The 12,202-nt window shown below is 47.7% G+C and overlaps 1 protein-coding gene across 1 annotated transcript in view; it reads right to left on the bottom strand.

The window, feature by feature from the left end:
* The window catches only part of LOC149441226 (uncharacterized), a 117,960-nt gene that overhangs the window by 103,827 nt on the left and 1,931 nt on the right, over window positions 1-12,202 (bottom strand). The gene's annotated exons all lie outside the window — the stretch shown is intronic.

Genomic DNA, 12,202 nt, shown 5'->3' with positions numbered 1-12,202 from the left:
AGGAAACAACCAGAACTGTCTTTTATAGGAGGGACAGTGATGAGGGGATTATAGGACGAGGGTCCCCACCCCCTCTATCACTCATCGCCATCTTCCCAACACAAGAAGTACTGCACTTCCTTATTTACTCCATGATTTAGTCATGAAGAACAGCGGGGCTGAGCCCCACCAGAGGTCAGAGAGTGAGGATGGGGGGAGAACAACCAAGATGAAGACTGGACTGATCCTGAAGACCACCATCATTGGGGTATTGACTCCTCCCTCATTATCACTTTCTGTTTAAGGGTCCAAAGTTGGAGGATGTTATCACATTATTATCACCATGTAAAAGTCTGTGCTCCAATCACATCATCCGATATAAAATGTCCAGCTGGGAGGAAATGGGTGTAAAAGAAGTAACGCCTATGTAATGTACAACCTATTATATAGGATACAAATGTTAGGACTATACAGTATCAGAAGGATGTAATGTACAACATAGAGTATATAGTGCAGGGGTCAGGAGTATGTAATGTACAACATAGAGTATATAGTGCAGGGGTCAGGAGGGTGTAATGTACAACATAGAGTATATAGTGCAGGGGTCAGGAGTATGTAATGTACAACATAGAGTATATAGTGCATGGGTCAGGAGGATGTAATGTACAACATAGAGTATATAGTGCAGGGGTCAGGAGTATGTAATGTACAACATAGAGTATATAGTGCAGGGGTCAGGAGTATGTAATGTACAACATAGAGTATATAGTGCAGGGGTCAGGAGTATGTAATGTACAACATAGAGTATATAGTGCAGGGGTCAGGAGGATGTAATGTACAACATAGAGTATATAGTGCAGGGGTCAGGAGGATGTAATGTACAATATAAATTATACAGTGTAAGGGTCAGGACTCATAATATTGGTATTCAGTAATCAGTGGAAGATTAAATGTCTACATGAGACAAGTTGCAGAGATCCCACACCGCTGCCTCCCATCTCCTGAGACTGCACTCAGTGACTTGGGTCTGAGACACTACAGACATATCCCTCCACCCGGCACAGCCAGCAGATAACAGAGCAAGGAACCCTGGGAGAAATGTTCTGTCAGAGATCTTACTATACCCGGGCATGGGGAAGAAGAAAAAAATCACTTGTCCAAGGTGCTTAGGTATCTTAACACTTGTAAAAATGAACATTTTGCTGCCAGCTGAACCCCAGAACCTCCATAAATCCAGTCTAGATACATAAATTGTGTCTGCAGCACAGAGAAGGAAGATTATCCGAGAGAAATCCAGGAATACAGGACGGGGAACACAGCTCAGGAAAGTGACCAGGGGATTACAGGCTGATATCACCCAGTCCCCGCCCTACTCTGGACCAATCAGTGAGCAGTATGGGTGGAGGAATGGATTTAGTGTTCATGACCCACCTGTGCTGATCTCTGTAGGAGTGTCCTCCTCTATAAATGTCCCCGTTATTCCATCCTCCTCCATAGACTGCTGATCATCCCTCACATACGCCTCTTCTTCTTCTGCTTTCACCTCAAATTCTATATCGATTGGATCTCCACTCTAAATCAAGGAAATGAGAGAGAATATCATCTGTATAATATCAGCTCACATTAAATATTCAAACATCTTCTCTACAAGTCCATGTTCTAGATGCTCCATCCCACCAACCTTGTAATGGTGAGGGATGGTGTGACCTTCCTGTGTGGAATCCCGGGAATACAGAGGACGGGGACATCTCTCTGGTGGGTTCCCATGACTGGATCCATCTGTAGGAAACACACACACTGACTGAATCCATTGTTTCTATGTGTTTATCAGATGATGGGGGATCTAGGTGGATCCTCCGTACTGCTCTCTCCTTTACAATAAAGTCTCCTCTTACCCGGTGATGTGAGGGGCGGCTGATTGTCCATCATGACGTCCTTGTAGAGATCCTTGTGTCCTTCTAAATACTCCCACTCCTCCATGGAGAAATAGACAGTGACACCCTGACACCTTATAGGAACCTGACACACACAATGATACAGTCACCATCCAGACACATCCCTTGTCTGTTACTGGAGAATGTCCCAGAATTCCCGGCACCGCTCACCTCTCCTGTCAGCAGCTCAGTGATCTCTCTGGTGACTTCTAGAATCTTCTTCTTCTTTCTCTCTTCTATCAGGGAGGGAGGTGGAGGCAATGTGATGTCATATGATCTCCAGACTTCACAGGAGGAAAACTCTACATCTGAACACAAATAGTCACATCAAATGATATTCCCAGAATCCTCCTCACCTCTCCATTCAGGTCTCCATTTTATTAAAGCCCCACTTCAGGCTGAGGTATAATTCCCCCCCACAGGACCCCCACACTACGCAGGGTATAGGCTTGTTGCAGCATTCTGATGTCATTACATACAACGCAGGACCAACAGTCCCACTTTACATGTGAGGATACCAAGGGACCCCACATCCTAAGAGCATCAGAAAAAAGTCAGATGGAGGGACATTGGGGGAGGAGCTGTGAGGTCAGTGTGATGTCATAGGATTCTCTGACTCTGGATGGAGGGACATTGGGAGGAGGAGCTGTGAGGTCATTGTGATGTCATAGGATTCTCTGACTCTGGATGGAGGGACATTGGGAGGAGGAACTGTGAGGTCAGTGTGATGTCATAGGATTCTCTGACTCTGGATGGAGGGGCATTGGGAGGAGGAGCTGTGAGGTCAGTGTGATGTCATAGGATTCTCTGACTCTGGATGGAGGGATATTGGGAAGAGGAGCTGTGAGGTCAGTGTGATGTCATAGGATTCTCTGACTCTGGATGGAGGAACATTGGGAGAGGAGCTGTGAGGTCAGTGTGATGTCAAACATAAAATGCACGCCCACGGTGACTAGCTAACTGAGGAGTGGTCTGCCCATGACTGGGGTAAAGAGGGAATGAGGGGACTTTGAGCATATAAGACTGACCGTGATATACCTTCACAGCCTGCACTATCTCTGGTCACCACTAGAGGGAGACTCCACTCCAATCCAGCTGGCTGACCACACACAGGCAAACACAAATCTTACATACAATCTTGTGCAAAGGTTGGGGAGCAATCTAGCAATTGGCACACCTTTCTAGGATTCCTCCAGCTATCCTACAAGCTAGAACCCCGGTGTTAATCAGTCTTCCACTGTCCACCCCCCCACACCGGACACACAACAAACAGTAGCTTGCCACCACCCAACAGTTTGTCCGCAGACTGGTCTGCTGGGCCACCACACACACACACCGATCTCCATCTGGCAGATCTGCTACTTTACAATCTGCATGCTATCTGCCAACACGCAGTGCAATTACATACAGATTGGCAATGAACTTAGAGCGAGTACATAGACACTACAATACAACAATCTCTCTGGAGATATAAGCCTTGAGCTTAGTACACAGAAGTCACTTAATAATTTTATGATTTAATACAAAAAGACACACAATTGGCTATTGACTATAACATAAAAGGGAATAAAAACAGAAATAAAACCTTACCAAGATTTATCCTGCGACTGGAGGAAGTCAAAGAAAGTCTGCAATTCACCAGTCATATTGAACCGACTCCGTACAAATCACCCCCTCCATATCTCAGGGTCCTCAATTTATTATTAGGACTTTAACCCTTGGCCAATCAACCCTCAGGGGTGTTCCTGTACCAACCCACAGGATGTTCTGTGTTCTGAGGTGCCCAATCTTGAATGGGCAAGAAACGATTTGGATCACTGAGTCAGGAAAATGATTTCTGACACAAGCACATCAGTCCGATCGCGACAGTACCAATCACTGTTCAGCTGTCGCAATCAGGTGCCATATAACCATTTTGTGCATTTCTCTGGGATTCTACAGAGGCTACAAATACAGTTTTACATGCAGATGTAGCCTACAGTGTGTCCAATCAGAAGGAAGTATTTTCATCTCTCTGCAACTAATATTTTAGCTTTTATGAGAGATTAAATAGATTCCTCTGATCTATTTCCTGCTGACTCTTGTAGCCAAATTGACTAGGATTCTTCTTTTAGGTTCAAGAAAGTGGCAAAGTCTGGCTACATAGGTGATGTTTTATTGGCATCCAGGTGTCACCTCCAGGTAAGAAGCTGCTCTGTCCTTTCAGATGCTAATTGGTGAACATATTTCTCTGACTGAATACTGAACACTTATCTGTAATAACATAGAATGAAAGTTGTGATGGACAGCAGAAATATTCTTTTTTTGTGTTTTGTCTGAAGTTCCTGGGCCTCACAGGGGGGAGGGGAAATGGGATGTATCTCCATATAGAACAAAGGCAGCATGGCTCTGTGTGGCTGGGGAAAACCAGTTCAGGCCACTTCTTAGCAGGAAGCTGGGGGTGGGGACAATTGCAGGACCATGTGGACTCGTTGTTGGGAGAGCTGGAACCATGATGGACAGGGCTACTCCTGCTTGAGCCTTAACTAGGAGATGCTTGGAACTGTACTTTGCTATGTACACTGCTGGCTGGTGAGTCCCTGGATCGCTACCCTGTGAATTGCCCTCTGCTTTGCCCGGACCTCCTGCCTGCCAGAGCTACCTTCTGCTGTGGGCCCTGATTACCTTGCCTGCCTGAATTACCCTCTGCTGTGCCCGGACCTCCTTCCTGCTAGAGCTACCTTCTGCTGTGGGCCCTCCTTACCTTGCCTGCCTGAATTGCCCTCTGCTGTGCCTGGACCTCCTGCCTGCCAGAGCTACCTTCTGCTTTGGGCCCTGCTACCTTGCCTGCCTGAATTGCCCTCTGCTGTGCCCGGGCTCTCTTTGCCTCAACTGCCCCTCGGCTGTGTGCTAGAACTACCCGCTGTTGCTGTGTGCTGAGCAGGGTCGCCCCTGCTGCTGTCCGCTGTGAACCAGGACATCCCTGTTGGACCCGTGAGTTTATGCTCTCCTGTTTTCCCTGAACTGTTCTTGTACTCCCACTCCACCTCCCTGTTGGATTATAACTACTACAGAGACTCACACCACCCCCTGTTGGATTACAACTACTACAGAGACTCACAGCACCTCCCTGTTGGATTACAACTACTACAGAGACTCACACCGCCCCCCTGTTGGATTACAACTACTACAGAGACTCACACCGCCCCCCTGTTGGATTACAACTACTACAGAGACTCACACCGCCCCCTGTTTGGATTATAAACTGCTGTAGAGACTTTAACTTTGCCTTGGGGCAGGACTACAGGTATTGTGGACTCTCTCTCCCCATTGAGTGACTGTTGTCTGTTTTAATAAAGCTTTAAGTGTTTGCCGTCTGCCTTGTGTGTTCTGACCCGCTTACCCTCCATCACAAAACTAAATCTACAATTTCAAATTTCTACTGATCACCTCACATCTCAGCTACTGATAACATGATTCTACTCTTACATTTATGTTACAGTGACATCATAGGATTCTCTGACTCTGGATGGAGGGACATTGGGAGGAGGAGCTGTGAGGTCAGTGTGATGTCATAGGATTCTCTGACTCTGGATGGAGGGACATTGGGAGGAGGAGCTGTGAGGTCAGTGTGATGTCATAGGATTCTCTGACTCCGGATGGAGGGACATTGGGAGGAGGAGCTGTGAGGTCAGTGTGATGTCATAGGATTCTCTGACTCCGGATGGAGGGACATTGGGAGGAGGAGCTGTGAGGTCAGTGTGATGTCATAGGACATATAGACTCTGGATGGAGGGATATTGGGAGGAGGGGCTGTGAGGTCAATGTGATGTCATAGGATTCTCTGACTCTGGATGGAGGGACATTGGGAGGAGGACTGGTGAGGTCAGTGTGATGTCATAGGACATATAGACTCTGGATGGAGGAACATTTAGATGGGGAGATTTGAGGGGTCCTCTATATGAGGCTCTCATGCAAACCAAATCCTTGTTCCTGGGTGCGTCCTACTTCTCCTAAACTGAAGAGTGACCTTTGACCTTTACCATCCAGAAATCTGTCCGGAATCTGTGGAAGTAAGCTGTCATGTGATCAGGTGACGTGCGGAGGAACGGAGTGTAAATAGCAGACAATTGTCTCCAGAGCCCCTAATGGTGGGGATGGATTTGGCGGCGTGCTGGTGCCAAGTTTCCTCCCCCCAGGGTCACTGCAGGTGTGGAGAAAAGCTGTGTAAGAGGATATGGAGGAGAGATGAGGAGGAGATCCAGGAATCAGGAGAAAGGTCAGGGCAGGCAACAGACGAGCGCATCCAAGAGACCAAGCCGGGGTCACTACACAGAAAATCAATCCAAGGAAACAACAGGCAGGACGAGGAATAGCAAGAAGGAGCTGAGAGACAAATGAGAATATTGCTCAGCCAATGGGAGATGATCTCAGCATGACTTCCATCATGAAGGAGATGAGGGGGAGGGGAGGAAGTCACTGAAGGTGACCATAGATCCATGGAAATTCAGCTGGTTCAGCAGGGATCGCTCACATTTCCATCCATGTGTGGCCACTGCCGGATAAAAGCCACTCCCCCAGCAGCTGCAGCCAATAGCTTCAGTGCTGATCTGTGTATTCTGAGAGCGGAGGAGTCCCCCCATTGTCAGAATACAAGAGTGCAGCGGGGAGGATTCCCCCATCCACCTCCAATGTGTGGATGGGGGAATCACTTCAGTTTTTATGGTCATCCCGCTGGCTGAACGATAAAACTGAACCATGTGGGCCAGCTTTGGGAGCAAATATATTATCATCAACTCCTCCCCCTGAAGGGGTTCATCTGGGTTCCCACACTATATATGTATGTATCATCATCTGCTGGAGATAAAAGACGTCACAGTGACTATGGAGGAAGAGGACGGACATGACTATGGAGGAAGAGGACGGACGTGACTATGGAGGAAGAGGACGGACGTGACTATGGAGGAAGAGGACGGACATGACTATGGAGAGAGAGGACAGACATGACGGGGGGTTACTGGGTGTAAATTGGAAATAACATCTTATTACCTCCTCTGCTGCCACTTTCAACAATTTCTCCTCTCTGATTCCTCCCACATGGAACTTCCTGTCTGTACCTGAGATCTCTTCCTGTCTGTACCTGATATCACTTCCTGTCTGTACCTGACATCACTTCCTGTCTGTACCTGACATCACTTCTTGTCTTCCAGAGAGACTTCCTGTCTGTGATCACCACCTTATGGAGGTCAGAGGATCTGCAGCCTTGAGAAATGTCTGGTAGTGTGGCCCCGGCTCTTTCATAGGTGCCGAGTGTCCCGGATGATGAGGGACAGTCCCGGGATTTAGTCTCCTGTCCCATCATGTCTCACAGATTCCAGGACTCCATGCAGAGTGGCATTGAGGTGATGACACCTTCAACACTCTCTGGGTTCCATCACGTATCTCCCATATTTCTGTGATAGGAACAAGGGACACCTATTAGTGAAGGTATGAAAACATAGGACACACCCCCTGCCACGCCCCCTAAAGGAGAATGATACAAAGAAATGATGAGATAACCCCACAAGTGCTGTTTATACTTCTATTCCTTTATACCGGCTTTAGAAATGTACTAATCCAGAAATGTAGATGTTGGAGGGAAGGTTTAGCCCCGGGAAACACTTCCTGATAGATAAATAGAGCATTTTATATCCAACTATAGAGATCCGAGCAGAATGAGGGACCAAGGAGGAGGAAGGAGGGACAGCCGGGAGCTCTGCCATCACCAGTCACTGCAATGACACCCGACTGCTGGGAGCCGGCATCTCCTTTCTGACAGGGAAAGTGGAACTCCAACATCAGCAGAGAGGCAGCGGGAGGGTGGGATCAGGTAAGTACCACCACTGACCACCAATTCTGGGCTGGGGGTACACTTAGTTCTCACTGACACCAACAATGGGGCTTATTTTATCTCACTGACACCAACAATGGGGCTTATTTTATCTCACTGACACCAACAATGGAGCTTATTTTATCTCAGTGACACCAACAATGAGCTTATTTTATCTCAGTGACACCAACAATGGGGCTTATTTTATCTCACTGACACCAAGGATGGGGCTTATTTTATCCCAAGGTTTTATCTTGATGTTGTACCAATGATGGGTGTTAAGGAAATCATGCCCACGGTGACTGGCTAAGATAATACCAGCAATGATACGGATCTCACAGCCTGCAATACTGCTAACCACCACTTGAGGGAGACACTTCCACATGGGACTGGCTGGACACACACAGGCAGATACAAATCTTTCATACAATCTGAGGTCTGTAGAGCAGACAAGTGATCCCCACACACCTCAGAGGATCCCCTGAGCTATCCTTCCATCCAGAATCCCGGTGTGATCACTTCTTTCATTGACCACCTACCCCCCCCGCACACCCCACACACATGATTGAGGGCTGATTGGCACAACCTGGAGTGTGTGATGTGACTGGTGTTCCGGGCAGTGACACACACACACCTACAGATCCCGGTCTGGCAGATACAATCCTCCCACACCCTGACAATAATCTGGGATGAGGGATGAGCTCCGAGTCTGGACAGAAGTTTGGATGAACACTGGCGGCTCCCACATTCTTCTGAACATCCAAAGTTTATCGCATTTGCTGCAGACCGACATGATGGCTTCTGGCTCTCCCTGGTTGCTAGGGAAGCAACAGCTGCCTGCAACAGCTGCATCCTTAGCAACCACTGACTTCACCCCACCCACTCACTTACATGGTCACATAGGCAAATGGGCAGGGAATAGAGGATGACATCATTGTGTGAATATGGCCATATATGGGCAATGATGTCACCACTATCCCCGCCCCTTCCTTTATATAGCTGATGACAGCTCAGGACTCTATCAGTCAGTGAGGACATTGAGGGTCTTTATCACTTTATTTCCTTTTTTTATGAATGAGTAGGGGTCCTGTGTACTATGTACCCCAAACTCACTAATATGGGGGGTCGGTGTCTGGGCATTCCAGATTCTGATGAACCTCCCTGACCACAGATCCCCCACAACCATCAGGCCAGGGGTGTGGGATGAGGCCCTTGTCCTCATCTGTATAGGGACAAGGTGCATTGCCACAGGGGGTCCCCCCTGACAAGGTACCCCATATTGAGAGCACATGGCCTGGTATGGTTCAGGAGGGGGGTGGGGCCACATACTCTTCCCTCTCCCCTTCCTGGTCAGCCAGGCTGCATGCTTGGATTAAGGGTCTGCTATGGATTTTCTGGGGGGGCACACACTTTTTGTATGAGGTACCCCCATAGACTCTTAGACTCAGAGGGTCCGGTATGTATTTGGGGATCTATACGTTTTTTAATTCTTGCTGTAGGAGGGGCTACAGAAAAAGTGAAATTTACAAAGAAAAAAATGCCTTAAATTGCCGTCTTCCTTTTTTCTTTTGAATCCTCACACAGACCCTCACAAGGTGATGGCAGCAGTAGCAGTGCTTGTTTCCTTCAGCCGCCTCCCAGCTGCACAGTAAAAGTGATCCTGGTGGCTGTATAACTACCTGATCACATTTACACTGCAGGTGGTGAGGCCCCCCATCACAGCTCCCTCTTCCCCCCGCATGGTTCCTGCACTCATTCTGGGATCCTGAGACCACATCCAGTGCCTTCAGGAGGCCAAGATGGAGGAGACTGGTGAACGTCCATTCCCCAATCTCCTCTGCACTGAATGAAGTCCTCAGCTCTGAGTGTTTCCCGTTTCCGAGCCATCATTCCCCGGGTGATCCAGCCAAGGAAGCATCTAACTGAGCGCCATCTGTGCATTGGAGGGTAGAGGAGACATTGGAGGTCTAATAGAGCCCCGATGTCTCATAAAGAGGACCTGTCACCTGACCAATCATGTCACAGGGGGTTGTTAACTCATTGTGATAGCAATGCAGCTAAATAGGAAATAAATACACAAGTACAAAAATACAAATGACAATAACATTTATTAAAAAATTAAACATAACCCCCGTTGCCCTGCAAACACAAAAGTACACAAAGGGTGTGTATGTGTATGTAAAGCGTGATTGCACCACACATGTGAGGTATCACCACGAATGTCGCAGTGAGAGGAATCATTCCACCACCACAGATCACAGTTGTCTCTATACTGATGAGCAGTAAAGGCTTTAAAGTGTCTCCTATGGAGATTTTCAGGGGCCGTCATTGCCATGTCTCAGGCGCACACAATTGTAAGACTTGACTTGTTTGGTATCTATTTACTCAACACAAATGCAGATTTATACATGTATACAAACAGGGAAAACATTGCTCCAGAGATGAAGAGGTTAAAAGATTTGGACATTTTTATTGTTTCACGTTAAGCATTTAAAAAAAAATTCCCGCTCCTGGCTGAATGGAATTTTTTTAAAACTTTTTTTTTCCCATTGCAGTGTCCCTCCCCCTCCCCCATGCTATTTTCTCACACCTATTGGCCTATTAGCTTAGAAAATGGGCCTGTTGATTTTGCTCCGATTGATTTGGATGGGATTTGGAATAAGCATGGAAACTTCTCGGAACTCTGCTGGGACTGAACCCCGGGCAGTTGGGCTCATCTCTAGTAGAGAACCAGTGGCCCCAGGCATCCTGACAACCAGCAATGCATTCCTGATCATTCCATTCAGGTGTCAGCTGCGGTTTTCCAGGGTGGCGTGGGGTGTCACTAATAAAATTCATACCAGGCCTTTCAGGTTTAGAATGGATTTCAAAGGAGACACCATGTAAAAAATAGAACATGGTCCCCACCAATATCATACCAAATCCTTAAAAAACCCCAATAAAGTATGGGGTCCCCCACAAAATCCATCCTAGACCCATATCCCAGTCTGCAGCTTGCCAGGCCAGGAAAGTGGAGGACATGTATGCACTTCCCCCACCTCCAGAACCAAACCAGGCCACGTGTCCTCTACATAGGGAGAGTATCTTGCCAAGTCCATTCAGTCCAGGTTAGAAAGTTGAACAAGTCCAATGTATGAGCTTGTATCGGGGAACACGAGGAATCTGTACAACATAAGTCATCAGGAAAAGTATATCTGTCTGCAGAACACCGGGGAGATATTGGAGAACTAATTCATGGTCACCTGGAGACAGGGGTGTATTTACCACAAGGCTAACAAGGCACTTGCCTAGGGCGGCATTTTTCAGGGGGGGTAGCACATCTCCCCAGCAGAAGGGATGAAAGAAGGGACAAGCCACCATGGGAACCAGGTGGGATCTGAGAGAAGCTGCGGGCTGCTTGATGGTGTATGTAGAGCCTGGCTCTCATTCCCGGGGATGTGTGGAGCTGTGAAGATGAGTGTCTCCCTATCGCATGGGAATGGGGGGGTCCTGGAAGGCTTTCCCGGGTGGGGGGCAGGGGTGTTGTTGGTCAATGTCAGGCTCTCTCCATGGGAGGAAGAAGGGGGGGTTGTTTTGGTCGGTGTCCATGGGGGGCAAATGATTTTGGTGTTGCCTAGGGCAGCACAAAACCTAAATACGCCACTGCCTGGAGATAATCAGAAGGAGAAAGTCCATCCAAACCATCAGATTGGTCAGAGACTCATTGGTGTCATTCTGGGCATTGCAGACTAGGTCTTGGTTACAGAGTGAAGGGTGATGCTGCTCATACTATATGGAACCCTCATCTCCATCATGGACATTTTCTGCAGCTTCTTTCTCTTCTTAGTAAATAGAAATCTTCACAATCATATAGAAGAGGTTGGGGTCCAGAGTAGTCATAGAAAGGCCCAGCACCCCAATAGTAGAGGAAGAGGTGGTCTGGTGACATGGAGAAGACTCTGGTCAGTCTCTGGATCTCCATCATTGGAAACATGGTGACAACAAATACTCCAGGATGGTGGAGGAGCTGTTGGTGTCAGTGTGGAAATGGACAGAACACGGGATGATGTCACTGAAAGAACAATACGGCTTCATTCTATGATATGTCTAGGAGAGAACGGGACTGGAAGGTGACCAGATTTTCAACATAAAATCCAGGGACACCCTACTGACCATGTCCACTTTTATTGGAGTTGGAGCAGCTGTGGAGGGGGCGGGGATTATAGCAGCACTCAAAGCACTCTACACCAAATACTGGGTGTGGCTAAAATGTGCTCACAGTGGGAGGGGCTTAAAGAGGTATAGTTTAATAACACTTGAGCCTACCTTTATCTGGGCCAAGAGTGCATGGCTCACAGAGTGTAGAGGCCAAAAGTAAGTAAAGTACATTGTGTCCCCAAACATAAATCCCCCTCCCCCACCTCCATGACAAAACAACCCCCAGCACCAATCCCCTCCCCCA

Source organism: Staurois parvus, unplaced genomic scaffold (genome assembly GCF_062004578.1).
Source record: "Staurois parvus isolate SC_StPar_1 unplaced genomic scaffold, SC_StPar_1.0 ptg001011l, whole genome shotgun sequence".
Classification (NCBI taxonomy): Eukaryota; Metazoa; Chordata; class Amphibia; order Anura; family Ranidae; genus Staurois; species Staurois parvus.
The sequence above is the reverse complement of the archived record's forward strand: the minus strand, read 5'-3'. Positions and strand labels throughout refer to the sequence as shown.